This window comes from Lathyrus oleraceus, chromosome 5, assembly GCF_024323335.1.
Source record: "Lathyrus oleraceus cultivar Zhongwan6 chromosome 5, CAAS_Psat_ZW6_1.0, whole genome shotgun sequence".
NCBI classification, from domain to species: Eukaryota; Viridiplantae; Streptophyta; class Magnoliopsida; order Fabales; family Fabaceae; genus Lathyrus; species Lathyrus oleraceus.
In genome coordinates this window covers 479,562,824-479,586,105 of record NC_066583.1, presented here as the reverse complement: position 1 = coordinate 479,586,105, position 23,282 = coordinate 479,562,824, and the positions used below count along the sequence as shown (strand labels likewise).

Here is a 23,282-nt window from a genome sequence, read left to right as displayed (position 1 = left end):
ATTATAGTGGATTAAGTCCTTGTATATAAGGCAAAATTACCTTCGCGGGGGGACTGGAGTAGCTTTGAGCTTCAAGCGAACCAGGATAAAAATACTTGTGTTTTTATCTCTTTGTTATTAACATTTAAGTGGTGTTCTAGAGTTGGTAAAAAGCTCTTATTTTGTAAAACCTAATTTAAATCCCCATTTCTTATGTTTTTCTCACCATCAATTGGCATCAGAGCTCCGGTTCTGATTGTGATAAAATATTTATCAACACTTCACCGTGTTCAGTACCGATCCATTTTTGTGTGAGAAACAATGGTCGCTGCTAACGCTGCTAACATTATTAACAACAATGAGAGAGATCACTACAGTGCAAAACCACCAACCTTTGATGGTGATAAATTTGATTATTGGTAAGATAGAATAGAAAGTTTCTTTCTTGGTTACGATGTTGATCTCTAGGATCTTGTAGTCGATGGCTACGTTCACCCAGTTAATGTTGAAGGAAATAATATTGCAAGAAGTGTTATGACTGATCAATAGAAGAAGGATTTCAAAAATCATCACAGGGCCATAATTATATTGCTAAATGTTATCTCTTATACTGAGTATGAGAAGATAACAAATAGAGATTCTTCCAAATCCATATTTGACTCTCTAAGGATGATTCATGAGGGGAATGCTCAAGTAAAGGAGACAAAGGCTTTGGGCTTGATTCAGAAGTACGAGGCATTCAAAATGGATGATGATGAAACAATTGAGACTATGTTCTCAAGGTTTCAGATGCTTGTTGCAGGACTGAAAGTTATGGATAAATGATACTCTATATTTGACCATGTCAAGAAGATTCTCAGAAGTCTTCCTAAAAAATGGAAATCTATGGTAACAACTTTGAATCTAGCAAAGGATCTTAACATCATTAGTCTTGAAGAACTTGTTAGTTCTTTGAGAAGCCACGAGATTGAACTCGAGGAAGATGAACCTCAAAAGCAAGGTAAATCTGTTGCTTTAAAGTCTAAGCCTGAGAAGACAAAAGCTTATCAAGCTAAGGAAGAATCAGAATGTTCCGATGAAGACTCAGAAAATGATGATGAATTGTCTCTAATTTCAAAGAGAGTCAACAAACTATGGAAGCACAGGCACAATGGTCAAGATAAGTTTAGAGGAGCTAGAAGAACTATTGGTCATTATGATTCTTCTTTAGAACAGAAGAAGCAAGGTTCTGGTAAAGAGCTTATCTGCTTTGAGTGCAAGGAGCCAGGTCACTACAAAAATGATTGTCCTAAGTTGAAAAAGGACAGAATGCCTAAGAAGAATTTTTCTAAAGGCAAGAAGGGGCTGATGGCTATATGGGACGACTCAAAATCAGAAGAAGATGATTCTGACGAGGAACAAGCCAACGTTGCATTGATGGCAACAATATCTGATCCAGAAGGTTCTGAAGAACCAGAAGACATGGTGTTGTTAGAATCAGAATCAGACTCCGACTCCGAAGAGGTATTTTTTAATCTATCTTGTTCTGATCTTGAATCATGTCTATCTGAAATGCTGGAAAAGTACCAGAGTCTTCAGAGTAAGTACAAGAACTTTAAACAAGTTCAAGTGGTTGCTTCTGAAACTCATAGTGATCTTGAGAAAGATATTTCCTATCTAAAATAAAAGTTATTTTCTTTAGAAAGTAACAACTCTGCCTTGAAAATAAAAATTTCAAAACTAGAGGAGGAAATAGTCTCAGAAGCTTCTGATACTAATTGCGTCATTAGGTATGACAGAGCAGTCCAGTACTTTTTGAATAAAACCATAAATATAAGCAAAATAACTTCTTTGATCTATGCAGTTAGCAGAAATGACAAGAAAGGTTTAGGGTTGTAAATAAACTATAAAACCTGACGAAAGTCAGAAGGTAAAACCAAAACCTCTCCATGAGCATTTCGTGCCTGCTGGCATTGAGCTTGATGTTTCTGTACAGACACAGAAACATATAAAGGGTAAGAACTCAGATCTGAAACCTAAGTATCATTCACAAATTCCCCATGATTATCCTTTTTCTCAAAGACCCAAAGTTGTGAGAAACTCTGGGAAAATTAACAAAAGAGGACCCACACAGTTGGTACCTAAGGATGAACTAATTTATGTTGCAGACATCCTTAACAGCTCGGTTGAAACACCAATCATGGTACATGGACAATGGATGCTCGCGACATGTGACAGGTAGAATTTCTATGTTCCAAAATTTGGAACTTAAGCCTGGAGGCTTTGTTGGTTTCGGAGGAAACCAAAAAGGAAAGATTATTGGCTCCAGAACTATTGGTAACGGTAAACTTACATATATTACTAAGTTATTTTAGTTGATGGTATGATGCATAACCTTTTATCTATTAGTCAAATTAGTGACAATGGTTATGATATCATTTTTTATCAAAATTCATGTAAGGTTGTTAGTAAAAAATTTGGTAAAATCCTTTTTAACGGAAAGAGAAAGAATAACATTTACAAAATCAGACTTTCTGATCTTGAGGATCAAAATGTAAAATGTTTAATGTCTGTTAATGAGGAGTAATGGGTATGGCACAAATGTTTGGATCATGTTAGCATGAGAAGGATTTCTCAGCTAAATAATCTTGGATTAATCAGAGGCTTACCCAACCTGAAGTTCACTTCAGATACTCTTTGTGAAGCATGTCAGAAAGTCAAGTTTTGTAAAACATCTTTCAAAGCGAAAACTGTTGTTTTTACCTCTAGACCATTAGAACTTTTGCACATTGATTTTTTTGGACCAATGAAAATTGCCTCTATCAATGGAAAGAAGTAAGGATTGGTCATCGTTGATGACTATAGTAGATGGACATGGGTAAAGTTCTTAAAACACAAGGATGAGTCATATTTTGTGTTCTCTACTTTCTGCTCACTAGTGCAAATAGAAATGAATTACAAAATAGTCAGAGTCAGAAGTGATCATGGTGGAGAATTTGAAAATAAACATTTTGAAAGTATTTTTGATTCAAATGGTATTTTCCAGGATTTCTCCTGTCCTAGAACTCCACAACAAAATGGAGTTGTATAAAGGAAGAATAAGACCTTACAAGAAATGGTCTGCACCATGATCCAAGAAACTGATATGTCTAAGCATTTTTGGGCAGATGCAATTAACACAACTTGTTATATTCATAACAAAATTTCTATTAGACCTATTAAGGGTAAGACTCCATATGAATTGTGGAAGAACAAAAAGCCTAACATTTCTTAATTTCACCCTTTTGGCTGTGAGTGTTTTATGTTGAATACTAAAGAGAATCTTGGCAAGTTTGATTCTAAAGCACATAAGTGACTATTGTTAGGGTATTCTGAATGCTCTAAAAGATACAAAATCTTTAACACTGAAACACGAATTGTTTAAGAATAAATTCATGCCAGATTCAATGATAAGCTTGACCCTAAAAAGTCAAAGCTAGTTTAGAAATTTTCAGATTTGAAGATCAATATTTCAGAATCCAAGGATAATGATTCTGGAGAAAAAGACTCATAAGAAAAGGCTAAAGATGCTGAAGCAAAAGACTTAGAAGAAACTCAACCAGAAGTTGTCGTTGGTCCAACACATCAGAAGAAGAGTAGACCACGAACTTCTCATTCTGAAAAATTGATTATGGGAGATAAAGACGCTTCAGTCAGAACTAGATATTTATTCAAACCTCCTGAAGAGACTTTTCTAGGTTTGGTATCTCTGATAGAACTCACACCAATTGATGAAGCTCTTCTGGATAATGAATAGATTCTGGCTATGCAAGAGGAATTAAATTAATTCATCAGAAACAACATTTGGGATCTTGTTTAGAAACCAAAGGGTTTCCATGTTATTGGAACCAGATGGGTTTTCAGAAACAAGCTCAACGAGAAGGGAGAAGTTGTCAGAACCAAGCCTCGACTGGTAGCACAAGGTTATATTCAGCAAGAAGGTATAAACTATAGAGAAACCTTTGCTCTAGTTTCCACGTTATAGTCTATACATCTTTTAATTTCATTAGCAGTCAATCATAACATCATCCTTTATCAGATGAATGTTAAGAGTGCATTCTTAAATGGATATATTTCTGAAGAAGTATATGTGCACCAACCTCCTGGTTTTGAAAATTCTCAAAATCCTGACTTTTTTTTAAATTGAAAAAGTCGCTATATGGTCTAAAGCAAGCTCCCAGAGCTTGGTATCATAGACTAAGTAACTTCCTTTTGGAAAATGATTTTACCAGAGGGAAAGTGGACACAACTCTCTTTTGCAAAACCTTTAAGAATGATATTCTGGTTGTGTAAATTTATGTTGATGATATTATTTTTGGTTCTTCTAATTCTTCGTTGTGCAAGGATTTTGTTATGTCAATGCAAGCAGAGTTTGAAATGAGTCTGATGGGAGAACTCAAATTCTTTCTGGGAATCCATATTGATCAACGTTCAAAAGGAACATACATTCATCAAAGGAAATATACAAGGGAACTTCTGAAGAAGCTCAACTTGTCAGAATGCAAGCTAGCAAACCCTCCAATGCATCCTACATGTATTCTGGAGAAAGAAGAGGTAAGTCGTAAGGTAAATCATAAGTTATTCAGAGGTATGATAGGCTCTATCCTTTATCTAACCGCTTCTAGACCTGATATTTTATTCAGTGTTTTTTTATGTGCTCGCTTCCAATCAAATTCTATGGAGACTCACTTAATTATTGTTAAGAGAATCTTTAGGTATCTGAAAGGTACTACTAACCTTGATGTGTTTTATAAAAAATCAAGTGAATATAAATTAGTAGGGTATTATGATGTTGACTGTCATACCATAATTTTCCCCCTCATTCAATTAATCAATACAGTCATATTCACTTCTGCAACATTGTCATACGGTGAACTGACTTGGGGTGTTTTGCTTTTAATCGCAATGTCGCGGATAGCAAGAGTCGCCACCGACTTTTCTTTTATCCAATAAGGAAAGGTGGAAAAGAACAGGAAAGACCTTAATTTAGATTTTGGGTTCGGGAGGTACATTATACAAAGGGAAGGTGTTAGCACCCTTTGTATCCATGGTTATCCATGGGCTCTTAATTGCTTGATCACTTATATTATTTTTCTGGTCTGAAAAAGTGTTCGTGAATTGTTTAGAAAATGTTTTGAAAAAGAGAATTTAACTTTGTAATGATTCTCGTATGAATGTATACAAAGTGGTTATCTCGTTTAGTTTTGAAAATGGTTTAGAAAAATATAACTCAGTAATGATTCTAATATGAATGTATACCAAGTGGTGATTTTCTAGCATTTGTGAAGTATGAAAAGTATTTTTAAATTGTGAGTAAGCAATTAAGAGTTATACCTACCCAAGGTCTTGATGGGCATTTCCTATCCTTGTGAGGGTAAAACCGTCCTTATTATTGAGAAATAAGTGGTTTTATCCTTGGGATGTAAAAGGGTCATCGTAGGGTCATCGACTGGTCATTGAAGGCAACATTTGTAAGGATACCTTAGCATTCGAAGGGACGATCATCATTTAACCGTAGGCTATACCGAAGGGTCATCGAGGGACAAAGGCAACATTCGAGGGACTATGATGATTTAACCGAAGGGTCTTGGCTAAGTGTATCCCCACATTCGCGGGACATGACCATAATACCGTAATACCATAAAGCAACAAAGAGAGGTCCAAGATCACATATTCATAAGCCGTATTTTACAATCAATTAGGTAATTAGGAGGAATCCCCACATTAAAATTAATACATTAAGATCAATTAAGCGATTTAGGGTGGATCTTCGCCATAAAATTAATACATTAAGCTCAGTTAAGCAATTTAGGGTAATTCAGGGTGAACCTCCACAAGGGTATCCCACAAATAAAGTGGAATACCTAACAAGCAATCTTTTCCTGGGATGTGTGAACCTTTACAAAACTCAGCAAACATGTCAGAATACCAAATCAGGGTGTAATCGAGAATTACACCTCAAAAGAAATCACAACAGTAATGGGGTCAGGTAGACAACGCATGGCTAGTATGAAACATGAATGAAAAATCAGAACAGAAAAGTCGGCTACTGTCAGGTTCGCGGCTGCCTCGCCTAGCGAAGGCTCAGCGAATACTCGCTGCATGCTCGCTTAGCGATGTGCTAGCGAGCGGCTGCGGATTCTGGTTTTGATAACGGTATACTGTCGGCAAGCTTCACACTTTATGGCATTCATTACATAGATCACATGGTTAAACATTCCAGATATTCATACATACTTGAATTCATATGCAAAACTTAATACATTTTCATAAATTCAAACATAATGCCATATGCAAATTAAGAACATAATGCGATAATGGCAACGTAAACCTGTTTGCAATGGAATTGCAGCTTTGGATTGGCAAATCGGGTCGAATTGGGCGGAGGCAACCTTGGTGCGGATGAGCGGCCTTCAGGGTTTCTTTACTCGGAATTCTCTGAGTTGGTCTCCAGGGTTTCTATGCCAGGGTTTCTGTGCCAGAATTTCTGTCTGTCTTCCCCTGTTTTTTTCTCCTCCTTTCGTGACTGAAGTGTCGGTATTTATAGTGATTGTGGTGACCTAATGGGCTCAGGATGAAGCCCGAAAAGTCTGATATATCGCAAGCTTCGCTAGGCGAGCGTTGTAGCGAAGGGTTCGCTAGGCGAAGGATTTGCTCGCCTAGCGAGCAGGCCATCTGTGACCTAATGGGCTCAGAATGAAGCCCAATAATTCTGGTATTCGCAAGCTTCGCTAGGCGAAGGAGTTGCTCGCCTAGCGAGCAAGCTAGTTTGGGCCTTTTTCTGGATTGGGCCTGTTGTGAGCTGGGCTTTTGTTCCTTTAAGGTCAGTGCCTTGCAGAGTAAGTTGGAGTGCTTCGAGAAATGTTTTGCAAGATTAATGGGCAAATTTTGGGGTATGACAAACATCTACACGTTATAGCATGCATTTCATATTACATAAAACCTGAAATGTCAACCAAAATAAATTTTCGGATTTACAGATAGACCGGTCGAACTGATCCCCATTAGCGGGATAAAATTTTCAAGATCAATCTTTTAGACTTCAATTGTATTAATCTACGGTTCGCATAGTTTAACCCGGCGTGCTCGTTTTAATTTTTCGCCTACTTTTTCGGTCGCATTTCGGTCAGTCTGAGCCTTTTAATCGGTCAAATTTTATTTCAAAATTGGTTCAAACGCTGTATATTTTCGAGGAGTTTATTTCGTGCTAATCATTTTGGTTCATTCAATTTAATTTTTCGAACATTTTTGCGCCCAACTATTATTCATTTTGAGTCAGTTTATTTTTCTTTTTTTGTCAAAATGTCAAAAATAAATAAATAGGTTTTTCTATACTTTTGTTTCGAATTACTTTCGATTATATAAACTAGTATAATTTTATTCGATTTAATTTGTTTCCAATTTATTTTACACCTTAAAAGTATCAAAAGGGAAACTTTAGAATTTTTTTTAAAAAATAAAACCCTAAGTTTTGCTATAAGTACCAACACTTGACATTGAAAGAGGGACGAAAAAAATATCAATCACAATCGCTATGCATCAAACGTTCAAACAATTTCACTTCAAAAAGTTTGAGAAAAAAAATAAGTTAAAAATTCAAAAATACACTCGAAGAAGAATACTGGTTTTTCTTCATGAGAGTCATATCATTCTTGTCTATCCCTTCCTTGTCTCTTGCTTGATGACATCTTCATCTCTCACATATCTCTCCAACCTCACTCATACAAAAATATAAACAAAAAAAAACTATAGAAAATTTTTCTTCTTCGTGACCTTCACCAGACATAACCACATATCATTTTTCTCTTAACACAATAAACATTACAATCTCATATCTTCCATCAGAAAAAACCATAAACCTTCATCTTCTTAATCTACAAGGATGAGGCGTGCATTTTTTTTCTTCTGATAGAAATGTTTTACCTATGTGTTTTTTTTTTCATTTATTTATTAAAACTGAATAAGAGAGATAGTACCCACTTAATCATCACTTTACCCTTGTTAATTTTTTTTTATAAATATTTTAATTGTTTATTTTTTTTCCTTTTATTAAGGGACTTTGATACTTGTTTGTTGGAAAGTTAACTTCCCAGTCCCATTTGTAGATTATTAAGTTTAGATGTCACTAAAATATTTATAAAAATAAATCACTTTTAAAATCAATAAATCATCTCCTTTTATAATAAAGAATTACATTACTATTTTACTATTTTATAGTTGCCAATAATTATATTAATTATATTTAGTTCAAATACATAATTACACTCATATATTAATTGGTTATATTTATTATTAATATTTTCATAGATTAGAACTTTTTTTTTTCTTTCTAATGTGGATCTACAATGGACTTGGCCTTATGTCCCTTCCATTCTATTTTCCACTTTTCCAATTTTTTTAATCATTTTTTATATTACCTTTTCTATCAAAAGTTCATCAAGTTAATTAGTTTTATTATTATTTGTAGTTTATAAGTTAAACACGTTTAATTATATATAATATATTATTTTTACTAATGAAATTTTTAGAGCTAATTGCCGTAAATTGTTTATTTTAAATGTAAAGTAAAATCAATCATCATTAAAGTTATTATTAAAAGATAAAATCAAGAACTTGATAAACATCAAGGTAAATTTTCAAAACAAGACATTTCTTGATTAATTATAAAAATATTTAATTTTTAAAATTTCATTCTTCTCAAATCATTTCTCACTTACACGAATCAAACCCCGAGTGACTTTTCTTAAAATCAAACGAAATATTAGAACTTTTTTCTAAACAAACACGAAAGAAAGGGATCGTTGAAATCTAGCATTCCGTTGGGAACCCTCGAATGATGGGTCACGAGCCATGTGTTTTGGGTTAACCGTTCATTCTTTTCTTTCGTTCTTAAAAGCACTTAAATTAACTGGGAAAAAATAAGGGTCGTTGGGGTCAAGCATTCTAGCGTAACTCTTTGAACAATTGATTCTATTCAAGTGTTCGTTATCCATCAAACAATTTTCTTAAATAACTCGAATGAAAAAGGACCGTTGAAATCTAGCATTCTGGTGAAACCCCTAATGATTGATCATGAGGCTTAGGTCTCGTTCTCATCGAGCATTCGTCATTCACTTCAAAAATATCCAACCAATCAAACTCTTTTTCTCACCGTTGTGCGATTAATCTTCAAAACCTTTTCAAAACGAAAGACACATTGTCTTAAGATGATGCAATGCAATGCTTCATCCATAATTTTTAAGTTGAGATAAGTGACGTTTTTCCGAATGTTGATTTGTAAATCCATTTGATGTGATGTATACGTCTGCTCCTTATCTATTTTGGGTAAAACAATGTTTCTTGTCTGTAGCGGTGTATTCGTCGCTATATGATTTATTAATTAAACCATAAGCAAAGTATACAATGAATCGAGTCGCCACCGCACTTTTATTTATCCTAAGGACTGGTTAAAAAGCGAACAAAAACCTAAGAAGTTTTACACGTAGAAAACCAATAAAAGATCAGAGAGTCTGGGTAAGGGGTAAATTACGCAATGGGAAGGTGTTAGGCACCCATCACGTCCTAGGTACTCCTAGGGAGCCCTTTTCACACTCGTTGTATAAAAATGTTTATTTGGTTTGACATATTGTGCAAACATGAATGGGAAGATGAGAAAAGAATGTACAAGTTAGTTATTTTTGTGTTTGAACGGATGAACCCGTTGCCTACGTACCTTCCATCAAAGGTAAGGATCAAAACGCCGTAGTTCGGCTAAAAGATTTCCAAAAATTAGTGAGTTCAATTTAAAACACAAGCACTAAGGCTTTTCATTACCGATGGGAGAAAACTCAACCCGAATCAACAATCCACCATGCGAGGACGACTTCGACGTACTAGAGGGGTTAACCCTGTTTTCATCACGGAAGTCTTACAATCGACTCACTAAGGACAAGGTAAGATTTACATCAACTGCTATGGTAATTGAAACCTATGGCTAATGTATGAAAACATATTAACAATGTACAAAGCCAAAACAATTGAATGGGTGAAGTTAATTGATTATGTTTATTCACAAAATATGGTCAAGGTCTGATTAAGATTGATTCAAAGAAGTGTTATGAAAAGTGAAGTTTGAAAAATCAAGGACTTAGGGTCCAGGTTTCTAATTTGAAAAGACATGAAGATGTTTGCACAACAAGTCAAAGTTTTTTGAAAGCAAAGTGTGAAAAGGTTTAGGACAAAGAGGGTATGGATGATGGATTGTAAAACTTCTTAGAAAGATTCACCTCTTGAAATCATATAGAAGATGACTCAAGTGTGTCCTTAGGAATAGGCAATGAGCAAGCAAAATAAAGCAAGGTGATACCGGATGCCATCAATGGTCTTATACCAATCTCACAAACAAAAGCGGATATCGGATACCACTAAATGGGTTTACACCAATCTCCTAAAACAAAACAATGATACCGGAAGCCAATAAATGGTCTTACTCCAATCTCACAAAGCAAAACAAAACAAAAGAGTGGATGTCAGATGCCAACAATTGGTCTTACTCTAATCTCCCAAAAGAAAACAAAATATGGATGTCAGATGCCAATCTATCTGGGCTTATACCAACCTCCAAAGGATGATCATAGGAATACAAATGCCAACAACATGGACTTATAATTGTATCCTCACATAGCAAACACAAACAAGAAAGTGGATGTCAGATGCCAATCTATCTGGGCTTACTCTGATCTCCAACAGATGATCATGGGAGTACAAATGCCAACAACATGGTCTTACAATTGTATCCTTACATACAACAAACAAACAAGAAGCACAAGGCTAAGAGGATATGAGTGACCAAATGAAATGGTCTTACACTCTATCCCTTCCAAATCATAGGAACAATGGCCAAAGAACATGGTCTTACAATTGTCCTCAATGGGCAAACACAAATGTGTCACAAAGATATGAAATGATGGTCATGCAATAATGAACAATCAATGATGATAAATGCACGAAGTATGCAAGCAAATATGTACATATGAAGTAATCAATCAAACAAACATTTGGCACACTCTATAACCAAACAATTAGGCTCAAGCAAAGGGTTAGACTTAAAAGTCAACTGGAATAGGGTCAATGGTGCTCTTAACCTTGACATTGAGAGCCAAGGTGAAGCAGATGAAAGGATATGAGGGGTGTGCCTCATCACTCTTATCCCTGGTCAGGGAGAGCATTGAATATAAGAAGGCGGGGGAGTTCAGAAAGATGGAACTCTCTCCCCAAAGTATAGACTCTATAGATCTTGGGTTTTACTCAACATGCATCAAACACAAGTAGTGTGAGCAATGTGAGTGACTCACAGAATAGTAGGAGATAGGCTACATATCTCTTTTGTCTACCAATTGCCTTATTAAAAGGACTTCACCTGCTTGGGGACAAAAAATAAACAAGCACACACATTGCCTCTTAAGGAGGACTTCAGACAGGTGCCTGGCTAAATAACAAGCCAGGTCTTCCAGACTACATGAAGAAGAAGGTGCTATACCTCAATGCAAATGCTATACAAGCAAAGCAATGCAAGTTCTCAAAGAACTATTAGCAACTATGGTACCTGAAATCAATCAAATATAATCAGTACCAATCACAAAGTCAAAACAGACAAATTATGAACTAACAGACAACACAATTATTCACATGTGCAAAGCACAAAGCTCAAAGCATAGGAGCTAACCATCCTACAAAATAAAACAAGTTAGTTCATCATAATCAAATAAACCAACATCAATCAACTTGAATTAAACTCCTTAAAGCAATTGCTTCTTTAACCTGAAAGAACAACTCAAATGTGAGAAGTAAGACCACTAGGACAAGCCTAGGGTCAAAAGGAGGTGAACAATTCAAAACAGCAAGTGAAAATTGATCAAAACCAAGATTAATCAAATAAGAACAAAGTCTAATTGGTCTCATGTCAAAACTATACACCAAATCAATTTTATACACATAACATGTCAAACTATGCATTTTGGAATCATAATGGAGCTAACAGAATGATCACACTCAAACCAATATCAAAACAGCTCAATAAGTTCCACAAAAATTCCAGCTCAAACAGGGCATATTCAATGAGCCACATATCAAATTTCATGGCATTTGGATAATGGGAACCAAGTCAATGAAAATCAACAGATCAAAGCATATAGAAACAAGCTCATACATGGTATCAAATTGAGCATCAACTTCAATCAAGTGTAAAACAGAAATGACATAAGATAAACGAGTCACTCCAAAGCCAAAATGGAATTAAACATTTTAATACTCAATCCACAAAATTTCAGCTTCATATGATAAGGCATGAGAATTTCACAAGTCATGTAAGATGATCACTCAATAAAAATCCAAAAATGACCAAACAGCAAAGAAAAATACCAATCAAATAGGAAATTGATCAACAAATCCTACAAAACATCATGCTCAAACTAGACATACAGAAATCACATGCAAAAATCCAGAGCAAATGGCATTCAATAAGCATGGAAACAAAATTCATGAAGTTGACATAACATAGTGTGACACACATTGTCACACTCAAAAAGATCACCTCATATCTCCTAATCCAGAAGTGCAAAATTAGCAAACTATATACCAAAATCACCAGGAAAGAGTCTAGATCATGCATATAAAATTTCATGCATTTTGGATAAGGCATCATTATTTTATGAATGAAATGGCAAAACATATACACAAAACATACATGATCCAAGTCATTAGGCAAAATTAAAAATCTATCAGGCACAACTTTTGCTATCATACCTAAAAAAAACTAGAGAGAAATTGGAGATGAATGCAAAAATCCTCACTCAATTTGGATCAAAAATGAATTAATTATGAATTTTTGAAGATTGGTGAAAAAATGAAATAATTATTTAAGAGTTTAAATGAAATAAAATGGCGCCAGTGGCAATTTTGTAAATATGCGCAGCCAGGGGCAAAACGCCCCGTTTCACTAAAGGAGGTGGCGTCCTGTGAGTGGCCAGTGCACGCGGGAAACACAATATTTGAAACAAAGCCAGGCCAAATGGATCAAACACGCGTTTTGGAAGGAAAAATAGAGTGTTCATCATGTTCTTGAGCAGAAATCATCACAATGACCAAATCTCCATGGAAACGTACAAACTATATATGGTTGGATTCGTCTTTCAACAAGGATTACAAATATCATCACGATTTTATCCAGAATTCAGTATACAAAAAGACTCGATCAAGAAATGTTTTGCTATCCAAACTTTAGATCCAGATTTCTACATGATTACTTGATGAAATCGCACGATTTGAATTGCATTCTACTCTATGTTCAACGATCTACCTAAGCCACATGTTGATTTTATGAATTAGAGGTTTTGAATTTTTACCTCTTGATGAAGCAGCTGTTGAATCCGTGCGTTTCAGGACCTTATGATGCAAAACAGGTAGCCTAGAGTGATGTAGGAGGTGCGTGGAAGTGAAGATTCAGCTCAGAAGCGATTGGATGATGATGATCTTTCAAACTGCCATGGAAGCTCGATGTTGTGACAGTTGCAGATTTGCTCGATCCTTCCACGATTGACTTCAAACAGTTGATCTAATCCACCTGCAGATGATGAAAGATGCAAAAGATAGCACGAAGAATGATGGATTCTTGATGAACAATTGCAAAAAAGTGTGAGGAAAAATTGAGAAAATTGAGAGAATTTGTGAATTTTGTGAGTTTGATCTGAAAATGTGATTCTTCCCTGAACTTTCTGTTATGATTAGGCTTTTATATCACCTCTTAATCCAAAGTCTTAATCATGTTTAGCATAATTGGAAGGATTAGTGAATGAAGCTCATCATGCATTTTGGCCAAATTGCCCTTTCTCACTTAGAACCAATGGAACAGTGATTTCTGTTTTGAAGCAAGTCACAAATCACATTTGGAAATGGATTGAATTGGTTTGGTGGGAAAATCCCTTGTACTTTTGAATTTGACCCTTTTTCCCACCAAATCTTAAATGGTTCACTTGAAAAATAACCTTTTTATGTGAAGGTTTTTGATGAAATGTGATGATGGATTTGGATAGTACACATCAAATGTGGTTTGCTCAAAAAAGAATCAACCAATTTGGCCAAATGGTTTGAAAGTTATGCCACTTTGAATTTCAACTTTTTCTGAAAATGATTTGATCATAACTTGCCAACCACACATGGGAAATGAGTGTTCTTGGACTTTTTGGAAAGGCAAGAGCAAGATCTTCAACTTTTATGTTGGACAAATTTTGATTTGAAGCTTGGTTCATGATGTAATTTTGAGGAGAATGACTTTCCATTTTGGGCAGCTGAAAATTACAGGTCATTACTATTTTGGGAAACTTTTTGCCTGACCTCAAATCCTTCACTGTGGATGTTTGAAATGTTTATTGAAGCTTGTATGGACATGAATGAGACCTTTCCAACCATATCACACCTTCCAATTCCTGATTAAATGCACAGTTGACTACAGTTGACTTTGCTAGGGTTTTGGTTGACTGAGCCATGTTCTGATGCATTCCAAACCTCTACCACATGAGATCTTGATACCAAATGATATCACAACTTATATGAACTCATGATGAATGATCATGATGCCCAAATTCTTCAAGAATGGCCACCATTCATTGCTCAATGAATGATTTGACTGTTTTGACCTAGTTTGCTTCATCTACAAGAAACATGGTTAGATGACAGTATTTTTGTACTTTTGGTTAGTAAACAAATGAAAAGCAATGATATACAAGTGCTAAACATGCTTGGTGATCAAGAACCACACTCACAAGATACCCACCCACTAGGAGGCAAGCCAAAGGTGCACAATGATCCTTGAGGCAATGATATGACATGATATGATGCCTTGAGGCCATGAGGGATCTTAGGGACAAAATTGGGGTCTTACATTGTCGATTAATACAAGATAGCTTTCGCTAAAATCGACCAACAAACAAACATGTTTTACCCGAAACTACGTAAGTCTTGAATTCTCTATTGCACCTGGAGATACGTAGGAGCAGGATTGCGAAATCTTGTCAGACTCATTAATAAAAAAATTAAGTTTAGTTCCTTTTCTGCCCCATAATAATAAAAACCTTTTTAGGTCCTCTATCATTAATTCAAAAACATTTCTCTTCTCCCTTTTTCTATCCCAAATAAGTAGAAGATTAGAAACTAACATAAGCTAACATTCAAATTGCAACTAACTAAACGGTTCCCGTTGAGTACAATGGACGTGAGAGGTGCTAATACCTTCTCCTTGCTTAACCGACTCCCGAACCCTGATATTGGTTGCGATGACCATATCTTATCCTTTCTTTTAGGGGTTTTATCGATATTTTCCCTTTCCCATTTTGGTAATAAATAAATTTCAGTGACGACTCTGTTCATCCCATCTCGCGAGCGTGCGATTGCGCTCCGCGAGCGTCATGTTTTCATTTTTAGAGGTACGATAGATGGCGACTCTTCTAAGGACAGGAACATCAGCCCCAAGACCACGTAGAAGGGTACATGTTGAGCATGTGAGTCACAACTATCAAAAACAGTTATATTTTCACTAGTATATATAGATAGTCTCTGCATGGGGATTGAGGTGTGACAAGTCATATACAAAAACTCTGTAGAACTTGAAGTACCCGCGTCAAAGAAAGAAACAAGTTTGTGAGGCAATGTATGATCTTGTATATAATCTTTTATTCATTTAATTGAAACCATTTACTTCATTTATTGAAAATTTACTTTATTTTCATTGTCTTTACACTTATTTTACTCCAGTCCTTGTCTCCAACCCACTCGGTTGTTGGTGTAAGCCCTAGAGGCCAATACTTTTGGTACTTGTATCGAATTATTTATTAATAATAAAAGGCTTTTTCTTTATTATATTTGTTTAATAAAGCCCCTAGAATAGCTAGTCCGTTTAATGTATCAAGTGTGACTTAATCATGAGATCACATTAAACATAAGGACACTATTCTTAAAATATCCGTAGTCGAGCTTTATTGTGAAGTGGGATAACATTAAAGCATTACGACTATTATGCATATAGACTGATGATCACATCTCATGGATCATGGATAAGGAGTTATCAAGTCTTAAACATATGTATGAATATCCAATAGATAGATGTGAGCAATGCATTCTTAAACGGCCTCCTGTATGAAGTAGTCTACATGACACAACGATCTGGGTTTGTCAGCCCTGATAAAACTCTTGTATGCAAGCTCAACAAATCCATCTATGGTCTCAAACAAGCCCCAAGGGCTTGGTATGAGAAGCTAGCTCGAGCTCTCCTTTATTTTGTATTTACTCACTCAAGGTGTGATCATTCTCTATTTCTGTAGAGTCACCAACATATTTCTCTTTATGTCTTTGTTTATGTAGATCACATATTGATTATTGATTCTAGTTCATCTCTGATTCATACTTTGATCAAAAAAATGCATGTTGAATTTTCTCTAAAGAAATTGGGCAGGCATTCCTTTTTTTAGGTATTGAAGTCAAGTCTCGAAATAATGGCTCTTTATTACTCACTCAGTCTAAATATATAAGAAATATCCTGTATAGAGCCAAAATGTTCAATTTCATAGGTGTTCCTACCCCAATGTTATGTACATGCAAGCTGAGTAAACATGGCTCTGAGCCATTTTGGGATCCGCAATTATACATGTCCATAGTAGGGGCTTTACAATATCTGACTTCAACCTGGCCTCACATAACTTTCAATGTCAATAAAGTTTATTAGTTTATGTCTTCTCTTCTAGATGCTCATCGGTCTGCTCAAAAAATTTCACTCAGGGTTTAAAGTGATTTTGACTAGGCTAGTAACCCTGATGATAGAAGGTCAACATTCGGCACCTGCATATTCTTTGGTCCAAACCTTGTTTCATTGAGCTCTGAAAAATACTCTCTGGTAGTTCGTTCAAGTACAGAAGAAGAATATCGACCTTTAGCACACATTATATCAGAACTCATTTGGTTAGAATCTCCGTTGAATGAACTTGATATCCCCTTCTACACACCAACACTATTATGTGATAAACTGAGTGTTGTGTTGGTTTCTCATAATCATGTCCTACATGCTCGCACCAAACACATAGAGCTTGACATCCATTTTATTAGAGAACGAGTTGTCTTCATGAAACTACTCATACAACTTGTTCCTATAACTGCTCAAATTGTTGATACATTGACTAAACCACTCAGTACTACTACTTTTCAAGATTTGAGATCCAAGCTCAAACCCACAAGTGAAGGTCATCCCTTTTGAGCTTGCATAGGATGTTAGTGATATGTTAAACTAAGCTTATTTCATCTATTTATTCTTGATTAATTAGTCTAAACTAACATTATTAGTTTGGTTAGTTAGTACACACTTAGGTGTTAGTTCTAACTGTAGTCGTTAGTCTTGCCTTTTGCTTTTCTATTGAGTGTGACTTGGCATGTACGTAAGTCAACTCCTTTCCATTGTATGAGCTCAACGCAACAATCTTTCTTTTTTGTGTTCCTTTTTTATAGTTTTTTATTTTAAATTAATATTTTTTTTTAAAATAAAAGATTTGAAAGTAGTTACTTAGTATTCCTTATCCAAAGCCACGTGAGACCAAATCTTTTTGCCATTTTTTCTCCTAAAATTTTGTGTGTTGTTTTTATTTGTTTATATATTTTAAGAGCTTTCACAAAGTTATTTGCCCCACAAGTATAAGTATAGTCTGAAGAGGTGAGTGCTCTATTTTTCACACAATAGTAATACTATTATTCAAGTAAATATTTCATGATATCTAAATGATATAGTATTTTACAAATTTAAATATGAAAGCAATGTGTCATTTATATAACTACAATATGTTCTAATGACAAATTCAGGAAATCATTTCAAGAATAGAATGCATTCAAAGGCATTAACCAATCATGACTTTAACAGCATCACATTAATCTCAGGTATGTTTACTATTTTAAATCTATTTTAATTCATGTTATTTTTTATTTGAAAGAATTCATTTTAGATATTTATTTTGTTGGAAAATTGATTTTAGATACTCAAGAAATACGTTCAAAGAATATATTTGATGTGATCAAGATGGATTCTGTCAAAAAACGATAATGTTTTGTAACTTTGAGAAGGTTAATGATAAATTCGGATGGTAAAGATTTCCAAAATACAATGGATTCAAAGACATCCACTAATGACGATTCTAAAGGTATCTTTAATGTTTTAATTTTGTCTCAATTGATAATAATTTTTTATTTAAATATAAATGATTTTTAAAAGAATGAATTGAGATGTAAGAAAATTTAACCGAAATAATTGTTTAAAAAAATATAAAATTTTCTCTTTTTTTTTTAAATATAAAGCTTTCTTTGGAATTTTTATGCATTTACAATATAAAAATATTAGTTTAGTCATACAATAATCTAAAATCTCAAAAATCATGGAATCCAATAATGTGAAATGACCGAAAAAAAATATAAAATCATTTTTTAAAGTAAAATAATATTTATTATATATTTAATTATAAAAAAATCGTTAAAAATATCTTAATAAATTTAGTGATAGAAATTCAACATTGTAAATTTAAGACAATTGTAATACGACAATTAGAGATATTTTTCATTAATGATAATTTTCTGTTTTCATAATTGTTTTGTTAGAATGAATGTAATTTCTTTTTCTTTTTATCTTTCTAAAATATGTTTTTTATTTGGTTAAAATATTGTATCTTTTCAAATTGAAGTCTTACATAATAATTTATTCTTATTAATATAATTTATAATATTTTAAAATGAATAATTTTTATCTATCTTAAAGGGCCTGAGTTCAAAAAAAGCAGCATTGAAAATAGTCTTTTTAAAATTTAAACTTATTTAACAAAAATCATTATATATTTTAAAATAATATTTAAAATGTAAATTTTGGAAGAATTAAAGTTTAGTAGTATGTTAAATTTTCGTCAAAAATTTAATTTTCCTACCCAAGAACACTTATAAAATGAAATTCTACCTATTTTATAATTTTAGTTATTAGAAAAAGCTAAATATATGTGATTAACATGTAATAAGTTCTAACTTATGATGTTTTTGAAAATAATCTACAAACAGGTCAACCATTGATGAATTTTGAGACTGTGAAGTTGAAGTTAGAGAAGGGTTTATACCTTACAATAGATCAATTTGCGAGTGATGTAAGGATCATATTTTACAATGCCACTATATTGCACCAAGTGAATGAAAGAACTCAAAGAATAGCAATGAAGCTAAGTCATCTTTTTGAGATGAAGTGGAAGTCTTTGGAGGAAAAATGGGAAGCTGAGAAACAAATGAAAATTGAAGAAAAATCAAAGCAAGAGCCAAAGAAAAATGTCACAAAATCACATGAATTTGGAAATGGAGAAAGAAATAAAAGAAAATTTGATTGTGATGATATTAAAGAGAATAATTGTTCAAAGTCCATGCATGAAACAACCTTTTATTCAAAATTATCAACTAAAAAGGTTAAGAATGAACATATTGTGGATACCATATTGGCTTCACAAAGAAATTTGTCTTGTTACAATAATGTTAGCATGGAAAGGAAGAAACAAAGGAAAAATGCTCAAGTGATGATACAAAATATGAAGAGAACAGTTTTTATTAATGAAAGTTTGTACTATTTTAAAGAGTTAGAAAGATTATGTGGTCACTCATTGCAAGATTGCAACAAGGTAAATCCATTGAAGAAATTTGTGGGATTGACTCTAAAGGATGAGTTTATGGGAGTGAGAGATTTGAATGAAGAAAAGTTTCTTAATAGAGATTGGGAGGAAGGAGAAGTTATTTTTCTCGATTAAACAATTATTATATTTCTTATCTTTTTCAGTATCTTAAGAATGAACTATTAGGTGGGTTGTTTTTCCTAGTGAGATTGAGACCAAGTGTATAATATTTTGATGTTGATTGTTGCATCAAATGAACAATGTCTGTCAAATATGTGTGATGGTGTAAAATAAAATAATACGGGTGACTTCTTCGTAAAGAGAGTTTATACACTTTCACAATATTTATTAGGTGAAAGTATCTAACACCCCGTATAATATACATTTATAAAATATATTATTTGTAATATTAATTGGTACTGATACAATATAAGTGTCTAATGATATTATTATATATACATGTATAAACAAAGCAAATACATCTATGATACATGTTATATAATACTGGCTAAATAAATACTAATAGCTATGTACAATATCTACAATTGCACACAATTCACATCGGAAGATCACAATAGTCAGAATTCTTCGAAACATCAACAAACAACTTCTCTTGCATTCAATCTGCAAATAATACCTGAAAACAACAATAATATTGGGGTAAGATAATAATCTCAGAGAGTTCCCCTATCATATGAGTTCACTCGGCTCTACAGAGTTTTTAATCGATTCCTAACTCAAGTCTTCATCTTCGTTACTTGTGTATCACTCACACAACGTAACTAAGACTTAAGTATTTAAGGGATATTTGCAATGTATGAAAAACATGTACACTTGAGTTCACCAACTCAAATAAGTCACTAATCAGAAATCGTACCAAGGCATATTTCCCCGGCCAACCCTACGTCTAAGACTATCGACACGGGTCATGGATCCTTGTATCATGCTTTGACTTTCTGGTCGATTTCAGATTCTCCATGGGAATCGTACACACTTCAAGAACCGTTGTTCCATATGGGACTCAAACACATTTTGAGTCTTTTCCTCGTACGGGACTCTAACCTACTTTGAGGTCCACCATGTGGATTTCGTATTCCCCATGGGAATTTAACCCATTTCGGGAATTATCACTCCATATGGGACTCAAACCCATTTCGAGCATTTTACTCATATGAGACTCTAACCCACTTTGAGGTCCACGTTATCATTGATGTTAGAATAAGATTTGGTTCGGCATTTATACCTTGAGTTTTGATGATAACAATATTGTATTTATGTGAGAACAATTTTGGTATCTTAATAGTTTGTTATTGTGTAGCTTTAACAACCAGTTTCGATTCTGAGTATATGACGCGCAACGTCATCAGTTTCTGAATAACTAGTTCCAATTCCGCTTTTGCGCTAGTCATAAGAAGTTATGCAAGATGTTCAAAGTTGATGCTGTAATGATCTTTCTGCTTCTGTGCTGATTCACTCCTGCGAAGCTTCTGAGGAGACACTATGTTGTTGTTGCAACGTTCTCTCAGTTCGTGCTTCTGGACGTGACTCTGATCACTAAGCTTCTGAAGAATGGCAAGCTTCTGAAGTTGTGTTACTTAGTTGAAGATTCTGAAGATCTCAATCCATACGTTGAGGTTATCAAGGTTCTGACTGTAGATTCTAAAGATACTGAAGATCTCAAGCCAAACTACTGACACTGACAAGGTTCTGACCAAATATTGTGAAGTTTATGAATCCAACTTTATGTTTCTTCATTTCATGCTTCATCAACTTTCATCAGAAGCCAATGAACTTGAAGATAAGATCAAATGGGTACGTGATCAATTAGTTCATAGTACAAATCAAATATTCTTTCCACTACCTGATTTCGTGGGAAGGACAGTACTATACATCACACATGTCACTGAATTTATGGGCGAAGGACAGTACGCAATATCACTCCTTTCACCATCCAATAGTGAATAAACTCTCTATTATGGGCGAAGGAAGTGACGCAACATCTCTTCCGGAGCACGTATTATGGAAGGCTGCTCGGGTTGGGAAGGATGGGGCTGTCGTTGAAGCGGTCCAAACTGTTTATGACGAATGTGTAAGTATATGTAACATTATTTCTTTAATTATATCGAAAATTTTGTTAGACATATAATTCATTTTTAATCTCCTCTAATAATATTTCAGGAGACTTTATCCCAAACCGTACCTTCAACCGAGGTCCAGGATTGCAGGAGCGTACTTAGTCGAGTACTAAATGTTCCTGAGTATTCCGGTCGTGTGAGGGGTAAGGGTTTTGGTGTGACTCCGTCGTCATTTTATAAAAAACCAAAAACAAAAAATCCTACCAACAAAGAGGTGATGGAGACCTTGGCGGAGTTAAGGGCACAAGTACTCCAACTGCAAAACGAGAATGCAAGGTATAGAGAGGAAAGGTGCGCCTCCGAGGCAAAAGATACTAGTGACCGAGCTAGTATCAATTGTCAACCGAAATTTCCCGAGGTAATTATATATGTTATTATGAAATTAAAATAGCACTTTTTTACTTGACACATATACACGTTAACAATAACATTTATTATTGGTTTAGGGCATTTCACCTTGTCAGCTGTATCTATCGTCACCAACTTATCGCATGGTTGGCAAGGGAAAAGTGCACAACACTTCGGGTGAATTACTTCACCATAATCCCCTTCCGGTGGGATATATGAAAGTTTCGGTTGACCTTGTATTAGATACCGACGCGCTTCTACCATTACCTGACGTTGTTTCAGAGACAACGTTGATGCAAGAAGCAGTCGGATCCTTTGTTAGATGGCCGTCAGATCTAATTTTCCCAGATGCCGAGGTATATATGTTCTAAATGATTATGAATCTTTAGTATTCACATTTCAATTCAGCTACAATTATGATATTTAATCAATCCTTATTACATGGTAATGTTAGACTCCTACAAGACCCACGCATAAAGCTGGTAAAGGGATTTCAAGACGCATCGAGTCGGTTGCATCTCTAAAAGAGGTATAAATATATATACCTATTGAATTATATACGCAATGATTCTGTTGCATCACAAAAAGTCATGATTTAATTTATATGAATTTTTAGGTTCCCGGTCGAAAGTTGAAAAAAGCTGGTAACGATATTCCTCCAACGACGTCCGGGACAAAATCTCAAATTATGATGCGTCTTGAGAAAATGGTGAATGAGTCCGATATTATGCACGGGGCCATTCGTAGTATAGATTTTGATGAAGGTGTTTTCGGAGCTGCTCATTTCGAAATAATTGCAAAGGAGGACATGCAACAACTTTTTGAACACGACGAATTGGGCATCGCTGTCATCATACATACATATGGTACTCCGATCAATCTATAATTTACTTAGTTGAACAATTTATTTACACATTTCAATGAGTAGTCTAATGTTTATTATGTTTCTATTTAAGGTATATGTATGTAACATTGCTGCGGGGAACTGAATTGTGTAACCGTTTCAATTTTATTGCTGCTTCCCGTATCAACGCAACGTTAATAACGAAAAATCCAACATCCGTAAAGAATGATCTAGTCGATAGATTCATGGCGGCCGGAG

The 23,282-nt window shown here is 34.5% G+C and overlaps 1 pseudogene; it reads left to right on the top strand.

Moving 5' to 3' along the window:
- The first annotated feature begins 300 nt into the window (after positions 1–300).
- Positions 301–19,832, top strand: LOC127081436 (uncharacterized; annotated as a pseudogene).
- Positions 19,833–23,282: the final 3,450 nt, after the last annotated feature.